Here is an 11,188-nt window from a genome sequence, read left to right on the forward strand (position 1 = left end):
GAGGTGAAAAACACTAACTCAATGCTCACTGTACTATTCTACATATGTAAAACAAACTTTCCATAACGCGATAATTTTATTGTGGGACTCATGGGAGGTGTTTACTTCAAGTCAATTTACTTAAGTAGGCTGTTTCCTGGGGATATGCGTTACAGGTCCATGGTTTAAGCCTTGTTCTTGTTTAAACAAATCAGTGTGAAGGAGATTCTAGCTAGTATTTTACATATTTTCAAATAATTTGCCTATGGCATTGTATGACTCAGATCCAAGACATTTGCCCTTAGGCACTAAGATGTATAAATAAATTTCCTATACAAATGGCCAGCAGAAAGAAGATATTGCTTCAGTTTCATAACACTGCTCCTAGCTGTTTTCCACCCCAGCCTTTTTGAATACATGTTACAAGTTACTTTCAGCTATTTGCAAGTATTTTAAATGACTGAAAATCTCAAACTCCACAGAGACATACAGACAGACAGAACCTTGCTCTTACATGTCTTTCTATGGACCACACCATACAGATGCAGCCATTCAAAATGCACGATACAACCCCGTACCATGCAAAATTATCCACAGATTGCCACATTGTACCGCAGTACGTGATTGGCTGGCCAAAATGGGCCAACAGGGGCACTCATGGTGCATTGGTTGTTAGTGAAAAGATTTAATAGTCTTTACTGTGCATGTTTTAATCCACTTAATATTGAATATTTATATGGAATTTTACAGCTAAAGGGAAATGTTAATAGCTGAGCATAAAAAATGAGGAGCATAACGTCATAAACGACATTAATTTAGGAACATAAACATATTATGTAAACTGTATATGGCTGGTATTGGTAGTTTAAATAAAATATTCACACCAGTATTCCACTTTCTTCATAAACATTTTAAGCATCAAAGTCTTTCATTCAGTTACATACTGTGGTTATTTTGGAAAAGTTTTTACGTGCTCCTTCTGACTATATTTAGTTTATATACTTCATAAAAAGGTATAATGTTTTAACCTTTTCTGTGAATACTTATGCTCGGTATCACAGTAAAAAAAACATACTCTTTAGAATTTCCTCACCTTAAGAAGTAATATAACAATTTTCATGATCATTACATTTGATTCCAACTACAAAACTATCATTTAACAGACCTAGGGTACAAAGCTCTCTCGTATCAGGGTTTGCAAAGCTTTGTGCATTTAACAAACAAGTATCTTTCTTCCTTTAAATACAAATATTGGTCAATTATTGACATATTGCCGCTGACATTCCCAACTGTATGGTTATGGTGATGTAACTCAGATTAGCCATCTTGAATTTCCTAATTGACATACAGGTTTTATTTGTTCTTTCTGACCACAAATGATAGGAACCTTAACAGTTATATCAAGCTGTTAAACATGAGGTTTAACCGTCACAGACCCACTACCTTAATTTAAACCCTCAGACGTCTCTAAACCAGTGACTTTGTCCTTTTTTCATTTAGTGTAAGCGTTTGGTTCTTGATATGCAGTCACAAAGACATCTGCCAGCTGAGCTGCTTCTTGGGCAATGGAGAGATCATGCTTCCTGACTTGGATCCTCACCTAACACACCTATCACTTGCAATTGGAGCTGCACCCAATTCCAATATCTCCTTCAGGTGTACACACAACTCCTGTAGAGTCTTGTCCAGCCACCTAGTCAAAGCTCTGAACTGGTGACAGTGTTTGCATTGATCTAATTTTCTCAGGGTATTTTCCTTTACCTCATCATAGTTCATCCATAGAAATAAAATTACTGCAGGCTTTCTAAACCAGTAAGGGAATCAGCCTAAGGATCCAATGTTTATTATCCCATGCACAATTGTGCAATATCTAACTCCTCCAGTTTAAACAATTTTGGATTTTTCCGTGCCTTGTGGCTCTCTTCTCTTTGGTAGGCATGTAATCCTTACCCCTGATTCCTTGGTGATTCCTCCAGGCCTCCTACTGATCCTGTATTCTTCTTCATCTTGGGATCTTCCTCTAAAACTAAATGTCCATAAAGAAATCCCATCAATAATGTATTTTAAGGCGGGACCCCCATGCATACAAGAAAGCTCTCACTCATCACAGTTGAAGCAGTTCTGTAAGGAGGAGTGGGCTACAATTCTTCCCAGTCAATGTGGGAAACTACAACTCTTACAAGAAATGTTCAATTCATGTTATTGCTGCTAATGGGGGTGCCACAAGTTATTGAATCAAAAGGTGCACTTAGTTATCTGCATACTGGATTATTTTTTAAAAAATAAACAATGACAAATTAGAATTTTTGTGTTTTTTGTCAAATGAGTTTAGTTTAATCTATTATTAGGCCTTGGCGAGGACTGGGTGAAGGTCAAATATGTATGAATATGTTAAACCAGTGGTTCTCAAACTTTTAAACTAAGTACCACCCCTAATCCAACTAAAGCATCCAGGTACCACCTACAAGTCATCATCTCATAGGAACCTCAGAAATTCTCAATGACCAACATGAGCGCATGTGCACACACACTCACACATACATATAATAAATATTATAATAATAAACTTTATTTGACATAGCGCCTTTAAAGGTGGCTTCTCAAAGTGTTTTACAGAAAAAAAAACAGTAACAACAACTAATAAAAAAGCACCAATACAGTGAGAGGGGTGAGCATGTTTAGTCGAGCAAAGCAGAGGTGAATTAATTTTTCGAGCCTTGATACAATTCACAACAGAGTCTAACAGATTTTAAATCGTCAGGCATTTTCTTGACGGCAAAGGTCTCGCGGTGGATGTTGCAATGCGTCCATTCATTTCTGAAGCAACCTCTCTAATTCGTGCAACTACACCGTTCTGTCGGCTTGTCATCGCTCTAGCACTGTCTGTACAAATTCTGACGCGTTTTATCCAGTCGATGCCATTCTCTTCGAAAAAATCATTCAGAAGCTGAAACATGTGCTCTGCTGTAATTCCTGTTGGTAGCGGTTTACAGAACAGAAAGTCCTAACGGGACGTGCCCTCAAACTCGTATCTAACGTAAGCAAACGAACCGGCCAAATCGACTACAGACTCATCTAATTGCAGTGAGAAGCATCTGCTCACCTGAACGCGCTCTATCAGCGTACTTTTGACATCATCCGCCATTTCAATAATTCTGTGAGTGACTGTGTCTTTCAGAGGGGGCAGCAGGTCGAGCTGTTTAGCAGCTTTTTCTCCACACATAATACGTGTCAGCTCTTTTGCCAACGGCAAATAAGGTTCTTCAAAAATAGTGCTTTAGCAATCCGCAAGCTTGCATTTTTCTGCGTTTTTATTTCCGTATTTATTTTAAGTTTTTATTTCATGCGCATGGGAGCGAAACACAGAGACGCTTGGTGTATTTTTCTCAAATTAACTTAGAACAGTTCTTAAGTATTTTTCTGTTATCTATCAAGCTTTCCTGTGCTCACAAGATCACCAGCGTTTGTAGCTCGCATTTCTATGCATTCCTGTGTTTACAACGTTGGCATTGTTCAAAAATCACACACATTCTCCTTCCTCCCTATTTGCTGGAGATACAGTAGCTTTTTTTAAATACAATTGGTCACTTGCGTCCGTAGCACGCATTCCTATAGAGTCTTATAGAATTACAGAGTATCTCTTGTGTCCACTGAAGTATTATCGCGCACTGTATCATAGTACGTAGGCTGTGTATTCGACATGTATTAAAATACAAAATATGAAAACCCGTCCCGATTTTTCAGGACACAGTTCCAGGGTCATTTGGCGTACCACCTGGTGGCACTCTGCGTACCACTGCCAGTCCGCGTACCACAGTTTGAGAACCACTGTGTTAAACTATAAAAACTGAAGGTGGTGTACTTACTTTTCACCATACTGTATCTCCTTGTTCTCCCTGTGTTTACATGGGTTTCCTCCATGTGTTCTTGTTTCTGGAACAGGTAGATTAACTATTTTCTCGGAAAATTGGCCTTGTGTGAGTGTGTGTGTTTGTGTCTGTGTCCATCCTGTGATGGATTGGCATACCAACCTCCTTTGCTTTCTGGGATAGGCTCAGTGACCCCATATTAGATAAAGCGTTTAGAAAATGGATGGTTGCATCTTCTAGTAGAAACCACAAACCAACATAGGCGATGAGAGTTTTTTTTACAAACAGCACATGGCAGTGTTGGCGGTGTTAACAATGATTAAGGTAACAGCAGGGCCAAGACACAAGGCAGAAAAAAATATTTTTTTTTGTAAAACATTAATACTGGTGGTGGACTATAAACAAAGAAGGGAAATAGAGTAATGCCAAAATGCAACTATTTTAAGCAAGTATCCAATAATAACTTTAACAACACTTCGGAAGAGAGTATCTCCACTAAGCCTTAGAACAGGTCTTATCTGAACATCTGAATCACATATGCATAGTGTTTAACAAATAAATAAGAGTGACCCTGTTTGAAAGAGTTAGGCTGCAGTAATGGAAAAGGTACATCTAAATATCTCTTAAAAGGTTTAGGTTTGATGCTTGCTTGTAAAAATAGCAGTGGGTTAGTGCACCCATAAGCACAACACAATTATAGTTTTAAGAAATCCTTTCCTGGCAATTTTGAAATTATACTGCAATTAAGAGAACCTAATGCCCACCAGACCATGTGTTTGGTACAATTCAGGAGAACAGAAGGTAGAAAGAATAAGAAAGTATTCATTATACAGCATTGTGCTGTATATTTTATTATTTTAAAGTAAGGTATAGTGGGAGGTGGTTATATTTATGCAGGAGTTTGTCTATTCTTAACAGGATTTGTAGAAAATACATGCACACCCTTTCACAAATGATGTAAGTTCATGAGTTATTGCTAGATAATGATTGTGTAGATGAAGCTGTGGATTACTGGCTAAAATAATCAGTAAAATAGAGCGAAGTTCTTGAAAACAAAAATTAGTTCATAAACTTGCAAGTGTCTCTTCTCAGTCTTTTTCTTCCCACTTTGCTCTTCCTACAAAAGCCTTGAAAATGCAGGTAGCATAATGTCAATTGTCCTTCTAAATGTCTTTCAATAACAGACAAATCATGAACAATGAGCAAGTCATTTAACTTCCTTATAACTCTACAAAATCCAGCATTACTTGGAACCATTGGATTCACCAGTTCTTTGGCAAAATCTTTCTTTTTAACTGCAACATGACCGACATCTGAGCAAGTCTTGAAACCAATGCATGGTAATACATTGTAATAATAAGTTTCTTTATTCATTGTAGGGAAAAATGTCAACATTTCTGCATAAAAATCTTTCTCTATGTTGTATCACTTTTATGAATAATTTAATAAATAACAAAAATATTGTAATATGACAGGCCCTACCTCAATCAAGGAGGTCCCAAGGTCTATTCACACAAAAACTCACAAGGACACATAAAATCCAGTCAAGATCACTCAATTAGCTGCATAACATTAGAAAATATGTTGACAAAGGTCTGACTTATATCTGGTCAATTTACGATACTGCACTAAAACAGTTTTTGCATACACTCATAATATATCTGGGACATTCATTAGCAAATACCATCAAACAGTGGTTTAATGAAATAGCAGTTTATATCCTCTTTTTCACTTCTATCCAGTGTCCATGTATAGTAGCTTCTTTGTCCTGTAAGTACTGTATTAACTGCTATTACCACAATGTATTGCATGATTTCCTAAAGTAAACCAGTAAGGTATTGTGCTAATTTAATCCAGCTAATGTGAGAAAATCATATAATAATTCAACCTCCTTCACAAAGTTCCCCCAGGAGACTTTATTTTATGCCCTTTCAAGCTATAAAATAACTAATACTAAACAACACTCACCATGACTATTACTGTGGTCTTTTTGCCAAACAAAAGATTAATTGCACCCTTTGAAAATGTGACTTCCTAAATATTTTATCGTTAGCAAATAATTGCTCTAATTAATCTGCAATGTGTCTGTTTACAAGTAATTTAGTCACTGTGCAGCAGCCTCTAGTGTTAATAATTACAGAATGTCTGTAATTATGTCCTTCCCATTAGCTGGCATAACACATGTTCTGTAGTTACTGGTTTGGTTCAGAACTATCTGTAGTTCCATATTCCAGGGAATAGTTTGAACATTCCTCCAAGAGCTAAGCCTCTTTGTTTTTACATTCATTTTAATAACTAATAGTATTACATTAAAATCTGGGTTAAATAAAAGATAAGAACAATCTTTTTAAAAGCTTTCAATTTCTGAAGGGTCTTTGGATAACTAACATCTGTTAAAAGAAGATTTTTTAATGGGAACCATATGAGAAGCAGACAGAATCTCATTGGCCTTTTCCCATGGTTTAAAATTAGTCCAGTAAGAGCTGCAGTAGCAAGGAGAACAACACCGTGGATTTGATTGAATACCTGTCTTCAAATCTAAAGGGATTTGATCTGAATTGTTTATATTCCCTATCTAAGTCTGTATAATATATTACGTTTGGAACACTCTAGGCCAAAGCACAGTCATAAATTGATTGCCTGGGTAAACTCAAATTCACTAACAAAAACATGAAGTATTTTTTTTCCCGTAAATAGGATTTAGAAATGTGTCTTGCAGGCAATGATAGTCTGTTTCATTATTCATTATCCCATGAAACTGCATGCCACAATATATAAAACCAATTTATCATTTCATAAAAACAATCATAACATTTTACATGAAATGAAGTCTTAAAAAGGCAAACACAAAGGAACAATTACAGCAATAAAGTTTAATCCAGATACTATGTGTATTTGGTTATCCCCAGAAGGTTTGAATGTTCTTGAGAATCTTTTCTGACAAGACATCCTGTATAAGATACCTTATATCTTACAGTATATATAATCTGAGAACTACCATCCATTAGTTTTTCTGAACCTTTTTTAGATCAAATAATTTTGTACAGTCAGGTATTTAATTTGTTTAAATTCATTATTGATGTTGTCTTATTCTGTTTGTAGTTCAAATGTTATTTTAAGTGCATGGCTCTTTAATACTGGGTTACAATTAATCCATAGTTTTTATTAAGTAAAAATACAAAACAAGAGATGAATTTGACTGTGTCCATTTGTTGAAACATTATTATGCCAAATTTGTTCCTGATGCCTTGAAAAAAATATTCTCCAATAATACCAGATCATTTAAAATCTCATTTGAATTGAATTTGCAGTATTAGATATTCATAAGGACATGTATGAGATTTAACTTGTATGTTAGAAATTTTTCATTCTTTAAACAAAAATAAAAAAGTATAATAATAATCATCATCATCATCATAATCATAATAATAACAAAAGTCAGAATACAATTTCATAAAAGCTATTTTCCATCATGGGTCTGAAGAAAATAATTTGTCTGAGGATACATGGAATTAATCCCTTCAGCCATGTAACGAACAGTTCTTTCCGGGCCCTATGCGGACGACACAATCCAGAATAGTGAAGACACAAGGGGAAAAATAGTCATGCAGGAAAAGGGTCTGGAGACGGGGGGCGTGTCCATGGAGTGCAGGTGTCCAGGGGAAGTGAATCCAGGCGAACAATCCATGTAGGAAATCCAAAAGAGTAATCCGAGACAAAGGGTAGAGTCCAAGGCCAGGGGATCCATCCAGGAAGTTAAAACACGAACTGGGTCGGAAGCGGCGAGGGGAACCGGGAACTAGGAACGGAAAGTTAAAAGCATAACAGAGCCAGACGCAGCAAGACCCCGGGCTCTCATGATGTGGAAATCAATGAGGAACCAGGAGTGAGGTCCGCGTCTGGCTTTTAAGGGGGAACGGGAATAGGGAACAGGTGCAGACAATGGGAAGGAACGAGGAAGAGCTGGAGCTCCCTTAAGAGGAGGGGTTAGCGATCGTGACAAGCCACTTACTGTAAAATAGACTGAGGAAAATAGCCACATCACTCTGCAACCACAACTGGCAACGAACTGAAGCTAAGCAGGTGTGAGCCTGGTCAATACCTGGATGTGAGACCTCCTGGGAAAAACTAAGGTTGTTGCTGGAAGAGGTGTTAGTGAGGCCAGCAGGGGATGCCAACCTTGCGGTCCATGTGGGTCCTAATGCCCCAGTATAGTGACGGGGACACTATATTGTAAACAGGCGCCGTCCTTCGGTTGAGACGTAAAACCAAGGGTGTTTCTCAAAAAGAGTAGGGGTGTAGGGGTGTCCTGGCCAAATTTCCCATTGGCCCTTACCAATCATGGCCTCCTAATAATCCCCATCTATGAATTGGCTTCATTACTCTGCTCTCCTCCCTACTGATAGCTGATGTGTGGTGAGTGTTCTGGAGTACTATGGCTGCCGTGCATCATCCAGGTGGGGCTGCACATTGGTGGTGGTGGAGGGGTGTCCCTAATTCCTGTTAAGCGCTTTGAGTGGAGTGTCCAGAAAAGCGCTATATAAGTATAAGCAATATTACTATGGCTAAAGATCTGCGCCTGTGGCTGGAAGGTTGTCGGTTCAAATCCCACAGCCGGCAGAAGAATCCTACTCCATTGGGTCCCTGAGCAAGGCCCTTAACCGTATAAATGGCTGACCTGCTCTCTGACCCCAAGCTTCTCTCTCCCAATCTGTGTGCCTGTGTGTCTCATTGAGAACTAGCTGGAGTATGAGAAAAGACAAATTCCTAATGCAAGAAAATGTATATGTCTAATAAAGTGATCTGATCTTATCTTATCTTATCAGATGGAGCTCAAAACAAAGGTTTTCAATTTGAAAAAAGTAGACTCCAAAAAGGAGATACAACTTAAGAGATGTGGAACGTTACAATTCTACATGGACTGTAAAAGTTTAAAGATTTTCTATTTGAAGCAAGATTTATACCAGGAGTTAGCAAACCAAAATCTAGAAAGTACTGGCCAAAATGGTATAATAATACAGTGCCTTGCGAAAGTATTCGGCCCCCTTGAACTTTTCAACCTTTTGCCACATTTCAGGCTTCAAACATAAAGATATAATTTTTTTATTTTATGTGAAGAATCACCAACAAGTGGGACACAATTGTGAAGTGGAACGAAATCTATTGGATTTTTGAAACTTTTTTAACTAATAAAAAAATGAAAAGTGGGGCGTGCAAAATTATTCGGCCCCTTTACTTTCAGTGCAGCAAACTCACTCCAGAAGTTCAGCGAGGATCTCTGAATGATCCAATGTTGTCCTAAATGACTGATGGTGATAAATAGAATCCACCTGTGTGTAATCAAGTCTCTGTATAAATGCACCTGCTCTGTGATAGTCTCAAGGTTCTGTTGAAAGCGCAGAGAGCATCATGAAGACCAAGGAACACACCAGGCAGGTCCGTAATACTGTTGTGGAGAAGTTTAAAGCCGGATTTGGATACAAAAAGATTTCCCAAGCTTCAAACATCCCAAGGAGCACTGTGCAAGCGATCATCTTGAAATGGAAGGAGTATCAGACCACTGCAAATCTACCAAGACCTGGCCGTCCCTCTAAACTTTCAGCTCAGACAAGGAGAAGACTGATCAGAGATGCAGCCAAGAGGCCCATGATCACTCTGGATGAACTGCAGAGAACTACAGCTGAGGTGGGAGAGTCTGTCCATAGGACAACAATCAGTCTTACACTGCACAAATCTGGCCTTTATGGAAGAGTGGCAAGAAGAAAGACATTTCTCAAAGATATCCATAAAAAGTCTCGTCTAAAGTTTGCCACAAGCCACCTGGGAGACACCCCAAACATGTGGAAGAAGGTGCTCTGGTCAGATGAAACCAAAATCGAACTTTTGGCCACAATGCAAAACGATATGTTTGGCGTAAAAGCAACACAGCTCATCACCCTCAACACACCATCCCCACTGTCAAACATGGTGGTGGCAGCATCATGGTTTGGGCCTGCTTTTCTTCAGCAGGGACAGGGAAGATGGTTAAAATTGAGGGGAAGATGGATGCAGCCAAATACAGGACCATTCTGGATGAAAACCTGTTGGAGTCTGCAAAAGACCTGACTCTGGGACGGAGATTTATCTTCCAACAAGACAATGATCCCAAACATACAGCAAAATCTACAAAGGAATGGTTCACAAATAAACGTATCCAGGTGTTTGAATGGCCAAGTCAAAGTCCAGACCTGAATCCAATCGAGAATCTGTGGAAAGAGCTGAAAACTGCTGTTCACAAACGCTCTCCATCCAACCTCACTGAGCTCGAGCTGTTTTGCAAGGAAGAATGGGCAAGAATTTCAGTCTCTCGATGTGCAAAACTGATAGAGACATACCCCAAGCGACTTGCAGCTGTAATCGCAGCAAAAGGTGGCTCTACAAAGTATTAACGCAAGGGGGCCGAATAATTTTGCACGCCCCACTTTTCATTTTTTTATTAGTTAAAAAAGTTTCAAAAATCCAATAGATTTCGTTCCACTTCACAATTGTGTCCCACTTGTTGGTGATTCTTCACATAAAATAAAAAATTTATATCTTTATGTTTGAAGCCTGAAATGTGGCAAAAGGTTGAAAAGTTCAAGGGGGCCGAATACTTTCGCAAGGCACTGTAAATTCACAACAATGAAAAGGAAAACACTTTTACAAAATGATGAAAAAACAGGATCCAGTTAAAGCACGGAAGGTTTCTAAATAAAAACAATTGTTTTGTTCAGTATTACAGCATCAAAAGGAACAGTAATTTATCATGGGTTAATAATAGGAAATGGTTTAAGAATTTAAGGAAGATTTAACTGAGCAAGAAATCTAAACATATGCCTCAGGCTAAGGAAACAAAGAGCTCCATATTAAATAGCACTGAAGAAGCAGAACTCTTACAGGCACTAGAACCACTGAAAACAAAGAAAATCAGGGTCTGCTGGTCTTTTAGCATCAAACTATACAAGAGATTATTTTATAGCCTGTTAACAAAATTCTTCCACCATTTGCTTAAGACAAGAGTAATACCAATTGTTTGGAAAATTGCTAATGTACTGCAAAACCATAAAAAGGGTGAAATTAAATTGTGTAGGAATGCAAGATCATGGATGTTATAAATATAAGGCAGAGGACAGATATAGAGAAAATATTGGGGAGATGTAATTAGTGGAGTATGACATAGATCTGTATTGGTACTACTACTATTTTAAATCAATTATCTAGATATTAGTATAGTTACTAAATTAGGGAAGTTTGTATTTGATTCCAAAATAGGAAGATTAACACTGTAGAAGCTGCATAATATTTTTACAAAACTCATTACT

Source organism: Lepisosteus platostomus, chromosome 9 (genome assembly GCF_059453375.1).
Source record: "Lepisosteus platostomus isolate fLepPlt1 chromosome 9, fLepPlt1.hap1, whole genome shotgun sequence".
Taxonomy (NCBI): domain Eukaryota; kingdom Metazoa; phylum Chordata; class Actinopteri; order Semionotiformes; family Lepisosteidae; genus Lepisosteus; species Lepisosteus platostomus.